At 41.2% G+C, this 13,216-nt stretch overlaps 1 protein-coding gene across 2 annotated transcripts in view; it reads right to left on the bottom strand.

The window, feature by feature from the left end:
- nyap1 (neuronal tyrosine phosphorylated phosphoinositide-3-kinase adaptor 1) overlaps positions 1 to 13,216 on the bottom strand; it is a 40,612-nt gene that overhangs the window by 22,092 nt on the left and 5,304 nt on the right. Inside the window, exon 1 of one of the 2 annotated variants that reach the window (XM_086056996.1) lies at positions 11,248 to 11,752. The exons of the other annotated variant lie outside the window; for it this stretch is intronic. The gene's annotated coding sequence lies outside the window, so the exon portion shown is untranslated. Of the gene's footprint in view, positions 1 to 11,247; positions 11,753 to 13,216 lie in introns of those variants that run through there. 2 annotated transcript variants of the gene reach the window in all.

Below are 13,216 nucleotides of genomic sequence, written 5' to 3'. Positions count from 1 at the left end.
TATGTACAAGAACCGTCAAGGAAAAATTGTACTTTACGGCTCGCAACATTAGTACGCCTTAACGGGTTCAGTGACATTCAGTACAAGAACTGTGGTAACAAATTCAGCCTTTACAAAGATATGTTTGTATCGCGGTACTAAATCGACAATACTGGACAACAGGTTTTGTTTCCAGCAGGACAGAAGTGCACCAAATCAAAATGAATGCTGTTTCGGCAACTTTGGTTACTTTAGACAGCGTTTTGTAAAAGTAGAGTTTTTTTTTTGTTTGTTTGCTTGTTTGAATCACTCATGAATGAAACCTTGACATCGTAGAGACGAATGGAGCTATTTTGATGACTTTTGTATGATGTCATGTTGTGAAACACTATAATCAGCACAGAAATTAATTTAGGAGTAGCAAAATCTAACAGGTGAGGGTGAAAGGTTTGCCCTTAAGAAGAAAACAGCTTTGTCAGAAAGCCTGTTTTTGTCTGTACAGTGCTAAAGGTTTGGATTTTTTTCATTGCAAACATATAGATATGAAAAATACTTGCACATGCACAGTCACTGTCGGATGAAAGGCAACCAATAAACTCTTTTCAAGCAAAGCTTTCTTCTCTTCAGGTCACAGTATATAAATGTAATTGTAAAAATTGCTCTGACGAACCGATAACTAAGCCCTCCAAGTTCCTTTGAGCATGTGTAACAAGTTTTTCACAAAAGTCACAATGTTCTCAGAGCAAGGCATTGAATTCGGAGTTGAATGGATAATTCAGCCACCTGATTTTGACCTTCATGGGTTAATCAGACTCGGGTCAGTCTATGCTTAAGTATCAGCCATGCTCAAAACATTCATAACCTAAGGCAGTCAATCAGCACTTGAACAGGTCCTCATAAAGTTACAAAAGAATATTTCAAAGTCCGCCATGGTGTAACAATAATGGATGGATGCCCGGAAATTTTTCTTTCCTACAAAATTGTCACGAGTGTCAAAACCTACCACTGTGAAAAACTGTCCTCAGAGCTTATTATTTCAATGATTGTTTTCTATAATAATGAAACAACTGCCCGTTCTGTTTTTGAGATTCTGCTCATCAAATCGTTTGCAATCCATCTGTTGAACTGGAAGGCGACACAAACAAAACACAGAAGGCCTTCTGTGTCATTTTAGAATAGCGAGTTGGAGTCCCCTCCCTGTAATTGTACAGATTAAACGGGCAATAAATATTTAATGGGCGGCAATAAAAAAATAAAATAAACAGACAAAAAAAAGCTTCTTTTGTCCTATCAAAACCCCTCAAACGCCCCCTCCCTCCCTTATCCCAGGGCCATCGGGATGCAGACGTAAACTGCAAGAATGTTTCTATCAATTCGGGCCACATAAATAAAGTATTGCATGAATCAAAGGAGTGTTTTCACCTTAACGAATGCACATTATTGGCTGGAACTTCAGTAGAAGTACAGACTCGGAAATTGATGTAAATACCAAAGTAAAAGCCCATTTATTATAAAACCTGTTTTTACATCTTGGTACAAACTTCTCTTCAGACAAAACACGTTTCCTACTTTTATTAACTGACAGTGCTCGTACCGAGAACGAGAAAAAAAAAAAAAAAAGCTCCATGTGGCATGTTGTTAAAAGCTAGCTAGCATTGGCTATACTTCGATGCCATCAAAACGCCGTGTTCCATAGCTCTGTTAAAGCTCAGCTAAATTAGCTAATAATAACTGGGAGGTAAAACAAAAACATCTTACATACCTTCACATAATAGACAAATGAAAAATGTACTTCACCAGACTATTACTTAGCTTTACAACCACTGCCCATTCAATAGTAGCCTAATGCTATTGCTTTCGCCATGTTTTATCAGATTGTGGCATAACCAAGGTGACCCGCTGCACTTAGCGCTTAGCATACAGTTTAGGATGCCAATCGCAAGCTTTTATAAAACACGGGCGGCGTTGTCATGCGCCCTATGTTGTTTACTTTCTGTGTTGCACGCACTAATGTTGTTAAGATGTCACATCGTATCACAGAGAAGGCAAAGCAGCTAGGGCAGACCTTGCCATGAGAGAGGAGGGGCTCAACGGAGGCGGAGTGACGGAAACAAGACAACAAATTTAGAAGTAAAGACATTTTTAGGGTCCCGGAATATGTGGCTGCCGTTTGTGCTGATTTCCCCGTCAAGGTTTCGCAAACCGACCACAGCCTATGTTTGTATGTGTACTGCGAGAATGATCGTAAACAAGGAAAGTCACATGGCGAGGTAGTGCTGCAGGGGGAAGAGCCAAAAACCAAGAGGTGCACTCTGCAGCCGCACACGCTTCGCTGATCCGACATCACTCCCTCTGCTGAATGTATCGCAGTATTGTGTGGATTACCAAGCAATATTGCCTGCATTCCTGTTGCTTTGCTCACTCTTACCTTATATTTGAACATCTTGCCTGATGATTTGACTATTTTCTCCCACCACCGCAGAACATGCCAGCTCGCCGGTACGCTCTGCAGCTACCCCGCCGTCAAACCTCATTTAATATTCAGCCACAATTAAGAACATCCCAACAGCCCAAAGCAAAACAACGATCAGCTGAGCATCTCTGCAAACGTGTCTTTTCCCTGCTCATATCAGCTCTCATTTGCCTTCATTCATCACGCTCCTCGTGTCTAGCGTCAAGCTGCGATTTGGGCTACATTCCCATACTTTCACTGGAAAGCAACAAACATGTTTCAATATGTCATGTTTATCCTTATAAAAAATGTAGACGCTGTGATTTAGGCACTTGACAGAGAATAAGGCATCATAGCTTTTCAGATTTATAAGATGCAACTGGGGCTCCTCCAAAAACAAACTTGTCAGCATTATATCATGGCGCCCTTAAATAAACATGAACACACCCCTGAATAACAGCATCAGCGCAAATCCGACTGTTAGCTTCTAACCGAGGAGTATGTAGTAAGTTCAATCCAAATGAAGCTAATTGCCCTTTGCTGCCTCTTTCACTTGAGTCATTTCGGCCCTGATTGAAACAAGCAGCAGAAGCGTTGGTGTGATTAGCTCAGAAGGTAGGCCGCAAGTGGACTTCCAACATTTGAATCATCTCACTCCTCATGCTCAAAATCCCCCATATATGCCCGTCAGAGCGTAGGTAGCTCACACAAACGCATTCCCACACACGGCTCTCCCACTCATTTATCCGGTTACACACAGTACAAATCATGTCTCTTATGACGAAGATCCCGTTAAAGGCCTCCGGACATCCATTCATCAATTTTCTGCCACGTACTCCGTTCCAGGTTCACGGACAAGCTGGAGCTTATCCCAGCTGTGATTTCCCTGGACTGGTGACCGGTCAGCAACAGGCATAGACCAAAATCCATTCAGACCTGATGATTTAGAGTTGTCAACTAACTGACCTTGGAATGTTGGAGGAAGCCGGTGAACATGCGAACTTCATACAGAACGTCTGTATGTCTGTTGACTGTCAACCACTAGATGGCGGCAAACGTATTTACAGTATTTGTATTTTGACATGGTGTAAATTTGAAAGAAGGATACAGGAAGTGTTTCAGCACAGGCTAGTTTGGGTTGAAAAGTATTGAAACTCATTCGCTGTAATCCTGCTTTTTACACCTACAGAAGGCGACGGCTGTCGGATGGTTTTATAATGTGCATCTTTGGGCATGATTATTGATGTTTATTGCGATAAACTGAGTTTGTTAGTTTGGGGAAAAAGGAGATCAGTTTCCTGGAAACACACAGGGATTTGTACACGTTTACACTGTACAAAATGTTTGTGTTATCCTTTGCTCTTGCTCTCGCTGAATATATTATGTGTTTGTATTCTTATAAAAGTGTGTTAAAGGACCTTGGGGGGAAAAAAGTAATGTAAATGCTATAAAAGCATGCCTAGAGTGTATTTCAAAAGGCTAATTCCACATCACGGATTTTACTGTATATAAATAAACTTGATGCGCTATCCCGTGCACCACCGCACCACCTGTCTCTTGATATTACAAAACAAGAGCAATTGTAGGAAAATAAAGACTGCTTTTAACAGACTTGACTAACCACGCACACACAGTGGATATAAAAAGTCTCCACATCCCAAATGCCAGATTTCTGTGACCGATAAACTGCAAAACTTGTTGGGGGAAAAAAAAATCTAATCTTTCAGAGAGGGGAAGGTATAAATTATAAATGTGGATGTGGTTGTCTTCAGAATTAATAGCTCACATTAAAAGTCAAACAGAACACACCTGTCACCATTTAAGGTGCTTTTGAGTAAGCCAAAATAAATGTTGTTGCTGTCAAACATACCCTTTTAGAATTAAGGCAAAAAAAAGTTTAACCTTGGTTTCATCGGAGCATATAACACATTTTCCCAATTTGGGAGATTTCAAGTGTGTTTTTCTCAGGCTTCGATGATTTTGTAAGATAGAGCCTCCGTCTTGCCACCCTACCCCATAGCCCAGTCATATGAAGACAGGAGATTGTTGTCACATGTACTGAACAGCCAGTACTTGCCAGAAATTCCTGCAGAGTCTTCATTATTGCTGTCACCCTCGCTGACGCTGATGCTGTCGAATGGCTCTGCGGACTATGACTTGTATTCTAAGATGTTACTCCAAAAATGTCAGGAAAAGCAACATCTGGACTTTATTCGTGGTGAATGAGGCATTTAAATGGTCACACAAAAACGGTATCATAAAAACGTGGCCTTTTAAACAGGGGCATGTAGACTTTTTAAATCCACCGTCGGTACATCATCCTATTAAGCAATTTAAAAGAGACGAAGGTCACTCACTCAGCGCTACTAGCAGAAAAAAACAGAAGTGAAAACAAATGCATGTTTGTTGGACTTGTAGGTTGATTGGCAGCTTTTCAGCTGAAGGTCTCACTTGGCCAATCCGTGCTGTTCCCCGTACAGCCTGCGATGAAATCAAAAACTACTAACTGTGACAATTGACTGATGACGAGAATACCCTCAAGACTTCTACGACAACTACCAAAAACAGTGTGCTCTTAAGCTTGACAAGAACACACAGACACTAGTGGAGTAGCAGGAAAGCAGCCTACTGTTCTTATAATAAGATTAGTCCATCAATCTCTTTGCACCTGACTGACAAATATAAAAGTAAAGTTCAGAGGCTAATCGTACGGTGTTGAGGTCCTTGTATAGAAATGACCAAACAAGGCAAAGTGAGACCACCATACTGAGCACCTTAATTTTAAAATAAATCAGGCATTCAATAAACTCATACATCTAGCTGATGTCTTTAAAACACTGCGGCCGTAAACCTTTCAATAGTGCTTATCTTGAGACCATGACGAGATCACTGCTTTACAATTCATTGATAGAAAAAAAAAATGACAACACTCCAAACATAAACATCACTAAACAAGAGGAAGCTGAGCAGCGGCTCGTATAAACAAACCTGACGCCTCAGATGACTTTCATGTGCTGCATTGAGATAAATTCAGATGAAGTCAAGAGTGTTTTCTCTCTTTTTTTTTCCCCCCCTTTCTTTCTAACCCATTTCCACTGGGCACTTTCTCCTGACACTGGAGAATCTTAAAAAAAAAAGCCTTTCAAGTCTTCACTTTAGGGGTAAAACCTTCTAAGTCTATAACATATTTAGTCAATTCACAGGAGAGCATGGCCCTAAAGCTTGAATGGGTGCACTGGCTGCATGTAGTCAGTTCACAGAAAGTTGAATCTGCACTCCCGTTTCACAAAAGTTAGAAAAAAAATGTAATATCACGTCCCAGACAAGAAGTTAAGTCGTAAAAAAAGAAGTGAAGTGGTTGCCAACAGCAAGCAGGTTACATATATCATGAAGGTAGATTCAATTCCATTATTACATGATATGAAGCACTTAAACCTGACAGACTTGTGCAATCAGTGGCGCCAATTTGCAGCTTCCATTAGGCTACGTGATCAAGTCGTTGGTTTGCTTGTTTTTCCCCCCACTGTCCCCATAAAGATTGCTTTGACATTTGCAAAACAATCAGCATAATATTCTAAATCCACACTGGCATTTCTGTTTTAAAGTCAGAGTGTACGATCGCTTGCCTCACACATTCTTGTATCAGCCTGAATGTTCTCTGCTTGACTGTGACCACACACACACACACACCAATAAATTATCGTGGCGGGATGATTGTTACATTGACCCAAGATTATTCTTGACATAACACATACCTAAAATACTCAAGCTCTTTGGCACTGATATGCAATACTGAGCAGAAACACGAATGCAGCACTTTTTTTTCGCTACCGGTGAGGTTGTTGGATTATTTCGGCAAAGGAGAGGTGCTCACTAACAGATTTAGACAGATTTGTGTGCAAAACTGAAGAGTCGCATTTCATATTTTTGTTCAGTGTAGGGGGGGGGGGGGGAATGGAACTGAAACATCTACTTAGGTTCAAGTATGCCTCATTTAGATGCCGCTAGTTGCACCCTTTCTCATAATCTCAAGCATGACAATAAACTCAAATAAAGCACAGTCTAAGAAAGCACACGGTTTATCTTTCACCGTGGTTCAACTCCGAAGCGTCACACACGTCAACAAGACTGGGAAAAGTGTTTTGCATCCGACGTTATTCATTTTGCATGACACCATGCAAACGACTTTGGAAGCAATGATGAGAGCAAAACAGAGGGGAAATGAGCAAAGATGAGTTGCCTGAAGGAAATCATTAGCACACATCATTACTCTTGACTCCGGAATGACTGACTGAATTGAGACTTGGGTGCTGCAACATGCTTACAAGGAAGCATTCCAACGAAGTCTTTCACTTCAATTTGCATAACTTGACAGTGCACTTTACGTATGACCTTAAATGCTCAGCAACCTCGGCGCTAACATTTGTCATGTGTTTGGTGCATGTGCCGCCTGTTTATTTATTTGAGCCATTTTTTTTCCTCAATACGCACAACATTGGCATATTTGTACAGACTAATGGCATCTAATGCAAGCAAAATACCGAAAATTCGACTTTTTCTGTGTGTAGGTGTTTCTTCTATTTTGCTCCTCTCATAAGGTGGCTAAAATAGCCAAGTAGGAAGAAATTCAGTTCTATGCCACAATAATAATCATATGAAAATATGATGAATGACCTTTGTTTGTCAGCACAGTCAGCAGTAGAAAATGGATTGATGGGTGGATTTTTGCCAGTGAGTAAATGTATTCTGCTTTGGCATTTCTATTAAAGCAAATGCTACATTCTATTTGAAATCTGTCTATAAATGTGTCCTGTGTGTGTCACTTTGTGTTTTTTTATGCATTTGACATCACATTAGTGACAGTCAAGAGGGATCTAGTCCACAAATCTCAATCATCAAAGTGCTTTTCATTTGCATATGACGATTCGGCTTTTATGAGGAGAAAATGCAGCCAATAAATATATTAACTCAATATATCAGCTGTAAATATACATATCAATAGATGACTGAAAGGAAACCAGTACCAGATTTATACAATGTAATTTACGCCACAGGCAAAATGGCCAGACACACAGTCAACACACTTTTTTGCCATGTAAATGCAAACACAAAATTGTAGCTTCTTTTTCCTGGTATTTGCATCTGGAACAGACACAACCTGTAGCACTTTTTTTTTAAACAGTCCTTATGAGCAAAAGTATTTGAAGAAGGGTATTCTATGTGTTTGACGGTTTTACTTTCGTTAGAGATATAACCAAAACAAATACCAAAGTGCTGAGTACAAAACAAAAACAAGGAATTGTGAAGCTGAGAGAAGATGGAAACTCAATCGGATCCATAAATCAAGGAAAAAAGCAGCGGCTGACAGCAAAAAAAAAAAACATTTTACGAGCCGTGAAGAAAGTCCCTAAACCAACTGTTACTGACATCAGCAACACGTTCCAGAAACAGAAGAGACTGATACGACAAAAGCGTTGGAAAGGCTGAATTTGACAACGACAGAAGATCCAAATGTAACCAGAGATAAAAGCTGAAATGTTGAACTCTTGTGTTGTATTCATTCATGTCAGATCCAAGTGTTTTCCATCTTCAAGCAAAGTGAAGGAACTCTTCTGACTGTTCCAATATTTTTGCTGCCACCAAAAACGCAAAAAGCCAAAGACATTGAACTGAGCTGTCACTGGGCTTGCGTGATGTCATGGCTCGCGACACTTCCAATTCCAAAGTTGTGTATGTCTTTAGAGATGCATTTTTTCCTGAAAGACATAATTCCCAACTCTACAACCTCAAATGGGGTCGACTTTAGATGTACGTAAGCTGTATATTTCAACATTTTGTTGCTCAAACCACCTGTTTGTGTTCCATTCCTGGATAATACCTCCATTACTGCTCAGGCAGCAGGGTGATCCACTAAAAGACAAAAATGGTCGCAAAATGTCAGCATCTGCCACATCTGTCTTGCCTCCATCACAGGTTTGCCACGGCACATCTTTGCTCATCCGCCCCTGTGCTCCGCGAGACGGGTGAGGGGCTTCAAGTGTCCTCGACCACATCAATTTATGCTTTCAAGCCTCTACTGTAAATCTCCTCCTTTTTCAGGATCAGACGTGAAAAGAAATGGCCAACGTGGCATTTGGATCAAAATCTTCAGCACCGAAAAGCACAAAAGATCCGCTCACTAGCACCAAAATGTTTGGGGGTCTGTTTGTAGTCTGTGGTGACTCCAGTCATGATGTTATGCAATTTGGCATTCCACCAAAATAGTCTTAAATTGCACAAATCTTTGCCGTTCCATTCACAAGGCCGCGGATGATGTCAGAGGAGACGTTATCATACAGTGGGTTAAAGTCTACACACCCCCTGTTCAAATGACGGGTTTTTGTAATATAAAAAAAGACACCAAAATAAATCATTAAAAAACCTTTTCCACCATTAATATGAGCTATAACCTGTGAAAATAAACAGCTGAGAAAATGTGGTTGCACACGTGTGCACACCCACTTGTAAATCGGATGTGGCTGAATTCAGAATTGACCAGTCACATTCAAACTCATGTTGAACGGGAGTCAGCAACCAACTGGCGCCATTTAATGCGCCTCTGATTGACCCCAAATAAAGTTCTGATGTTCTAGTAAGCTTTTCTTTTCACTGTTTGCCTTGGAGCAAAACTCTGAAGGTTTTGCGCAAACACCGACTGCTTTTTGGAATTGTTCATAGCTCCATCCATATTAACTAAGGTCATAGTTCCAGCTGAGAAATACAGGCTGGAAGTATGATGACCATCATGTTTCACTGTAGCTACGGTGCTTGCTGATGGGCAGTGTAATATTTGCACCAATACCATTTGGAATTATGGCCAAAAAGTTCTAACTTCCTTTCATTGGACCATATCAAAGTCTCATGTGGGAAATATTGTTATGGGAAGTAGCCTTACTTCCTCTCTTGAAAAGATTACACTTTTCATTCCCAAAGTTGAGTTGCAACAGTTATATGTCCCATTAATGGTGGAAAAGAAATATTATTTTGGGTGTCATTTTTTTTTTTATATCACAAAAACCTGACATTTGGACAACGGCTGTGTAGACTTGTCATACCCACCATACCTCCAGAAAACGTAGTGAGTTAGTTAAGTGAAAAATACACAAACTATGTTTATCCCAAAATATGGGCTGCCTCAACAAGCGGATAAAAGAAGACATTAGCTGATAAGTCAGCAAGACTCCACTTGTTAAAGCAAAGGCAGAGCGAACTCTTTTTTTTTACTCTTACAGTATATCTTTGTCAATTACATAAAAATACATGGACTTTAAAAAAAAAATCAAATCTTAAATCACGATCGCAATATTGAGGGGAAAAAAATCGTAATTTGATTTCACATAATTTGTTCACATTATTTCTCGTGCAGTTTGTCTTAAAATGCCAACATTTCAATTTAGCACGGCAAATCTTCAAGGACGAAAGATTTCAATATACCACATCCATTGACGCGTCCACAGACTCAGTGTGGGATAAGCAGGCAGAGTTCCCTCTGCCTAGGAGCTCCAAAAGCACATGTGTGAACACAGGCTGCCCTCAGTGACCCCCACCACACACACACACACTCCCGAAAACACATCCCCTCTTCTCTTCCAATAACATGATGGACGGCACCCGCGTGGACACGCAAACATACCCATCTTATCTGAGCCTAATTATATTCTTAGTTTAAATTCAGCCTCAAGGTCAAAGTGAGAGTGAAGAATCCAACATGCCAGAGTTCCCTGCTGTCATACTCCAATGTGATTTGCTAATGCATATAACAAATGAAATGTCTACTCAGCTCAGGTAAAAAAAAAAAAAAAACAGCTTTATGTATTTTATCCGTTTACAACATCCACTTGAATTTTTCACAAGGGAGGGGACTTTTACTATAAGCCTGTGGTAAACTGGTCAACTGTCACACCCGTGGAAAAAAGGGAGAAAAGAACAGTGAGGATGACAGTCATAATTTACACATTTATCCCAAACCACACCACAAGGCTTTATATCGTTTTCACAAATAATCGTAATAATAAGCCTTCTGAAGCGGTACATTCCTGCTTATCAATAATTTGATGTCTGTTTATGCCTCCGAATGTTCTGCTCATACACACGCGCAAACAACCGCACCTGGCTACGCGCGCGCACACGCACACACAGACTCATGCTCTCAAACTAGAGCGATTCCCGCCACATACATAAAATAATATCCTGCCATGCTTATATCATGCGCAAACATGCAGATGTTTGCCGTCGCGAGTGCGCCGAGCGCGTGCACGCGGTCCCGCGCGCACACAGGCTGCTTGCACGGTGTTTGATGCGTGGCGGCGTGCAAGCTCGGGCATCACCGCTCAGCTGACGGAGGGAGCTTGTTTTGGGGGTGAAATATTCATAAGGGGGGTTGTCACGACTTCGTTTCTTTAAAGTGCGCGCCGCTGGAGCTACACATGCTTCGTTTGTTTTCGAAAAATTAAAAAAAATAGTAGAGATGAGAATAATAAAGGCCTGATATTCACCGAGGCGGGCTTCAAGGTTGAATAGCACGCGGACTAGCTCGCTGTCATGCCGATGTTCGTGGCAAAAAGCTTGAAAAAAAAAATAGAATAATTATTTTAAAAAACACACACGCACACACACATCAGGCCCCTGTTGCGACGCTTCCACCGCAGCAGCCACGCGAGGCTGCGTGTGCGCATCACATTTCCCGCCGCGGAATAAGGCGCATTTTTGACGACGACATCACGCAAGCGAGTGATTTATGGCGCAAATAAGATGCCATAATTAAAGGTGAGACCTACCTTGGTGTTAAAGCCGATGGCTGGCGCAGAAGCAGACTGGCCCGAAGCCAAGCGGCTGCCGGATGAGACAACAACAAAACCACGCCGGTTGTTGATGACACAGCTGTCCTGCTAAGGCACCGCTGAGAGAGGGCGTGAATTTGAAGGAGGAAAAAAAATCCCTCCCCAGATGTGTCAACCGAAGCTGTGTTTAAAAATCGTTGACGTAGACGTATATCTCCCGATTGACGCCTTTCTCTTGACGTGGGAGCTCTTCCATTTTTTTAGGATAAACAGCGCGGCTCGGCGCAGCCTCCTGGTTTGGAAGCATCGTGCAATTCAATGCGACGTTGGAGGGAGAGGATTGTATGTGTGGGGAGGGGGGGATGTCCTGCATGTGTTAAAAAAAAAAGCACGCGTCCTTCGGTGTTTGAGGGGAAAAACATGCTTTGCAGGCTATGAGGAAGAGGAAGAGGCAGGAGGATGAGGAGGGGTGGGAGGGAAAAGACGTCAAAACATTTTTTTTTTTTAAATGCGCATATGCCAGTGTTGGTTCACACGTTGGGCATCCTCGCTGTGCTCCATATATTCACATCAACATCATCATCATCATCGTCATCGTGCTTCATGAGCGCTTACTCGCCAGTTACGGGCTTAGCAGCCATCACTCAACTGTTATAGCAGAGAAAATATTAATATTCATTTGGATTTTATGGATTGTCCTTTAACCTGACGTATAACAAATAGAAAGATGCATTGTACTGTTATTGCTATCGTTGTATTTTTAAGTGAAAAGGAAGAGCAATTTTGAGGTGTGTGAGGTGACTGTTAAGTCTGCATTAAATATAGATAATATAGAAATGTGTACTGGAAACACATGGCTGGTGTAGGGGAGGACACGCCCCCTAAAGTCTACTTGAGAAATACACTAAAACGCCACAAGATTAGGTACAACTGCGCAATCTGGTGGGATCCAATGAAAGAGCTGTATTTTGAAAATATACCCGGCTCAATTGCAGCATTTTTGTGACAGGGACCAAAATCCTTTCAAAAACCTTTTCCACCATTAATCCGACCCATAGCCTGTAACAACTTAATTGAAAATTTGTAATAATATTTTAGAGGAGAGGTAAAAACAAACAACTGAAATAATAATAACCAAGTAAAAGATTTCATAGGTCAATCTTAAAAAAAAAATTTTAAAAAAAAGAAGGAAAATATTGCAAAAACCGGGGGAAAAAAATTGACATTTTTGAAACCAGCACCACAAATACATTTCGGGACACATAAAGCCATCTTTGATTAAAATGTATTGTCGACCACAGATGTACTCATACTTTGATAACCTTAGTTGCAGTGTTGTAGAACTGCACCGCATCATACTTACTAAATGAGGTAAACAGGGTTTTGTAAAGCCTGGTTTGTGCAGGTGTACGTATAATGTTATGGCTATCAGGTGCGGGCAGCACACTAGTAAGTTACTTGTTGTGTATCACAAAGATCTTTGGACCTTCTGCGCTACGCTCAAAGTCCAGAACGGGATCAAACTAAAGCAAGAGTGCAATGGAGCGGACGCCTCTCCATACATACAAGTACATTGCCAGGCCACGTTAGGCATGCCTGCACCAATCAAAATTCTGAACTATGCTCCTGTAATTGTGACTTGTATAAGAAATACGCTCAGCGCAGAAGATAACACTTACTTCCTTCCCTACAAGCCATTGCAACACACATCAATCCCGCTCGGTCGATATTTCATGTTTAACTCCAGGCTAAAATGGCAAAAGAACCAAAACTACTGCGCAAAGATCAGGAAAAGAGATGATCATTGCAAACGTCCATTATTTTGTTGGCAGATGGCAAATCCGCCCAAGGCTCCCCAGTGAGATGTGATGTTAAAAGCTCCTTCACGCCTACCATCCGCCGCACAGGTGTTTAGACGGAAACAAAAGCATTAATAACTTGACTGCATTTGAATGAGGGGAAGCCA

Source organism: Filicampus tigris, chromosome 17 (genome assembly GCF_054856515.1).
Source record: "Filicampus tigris isolate MCC_2025a chromosome 17, RoL_Ftig_1.0, whole genome shotgun sequence".
Classification (NCBI taxonomy): domain Eukaryota; kingdom Metazoa; phylum Chordata; class Actinopteri; order Syngnathiformes; family Syngnathidae; genus Filicampus; species Filicampus tigris.
Note: the sequence above shows the minus strand (reverse complement) of the source record. Positions and strands in the feature narration are given on the sequence as shown.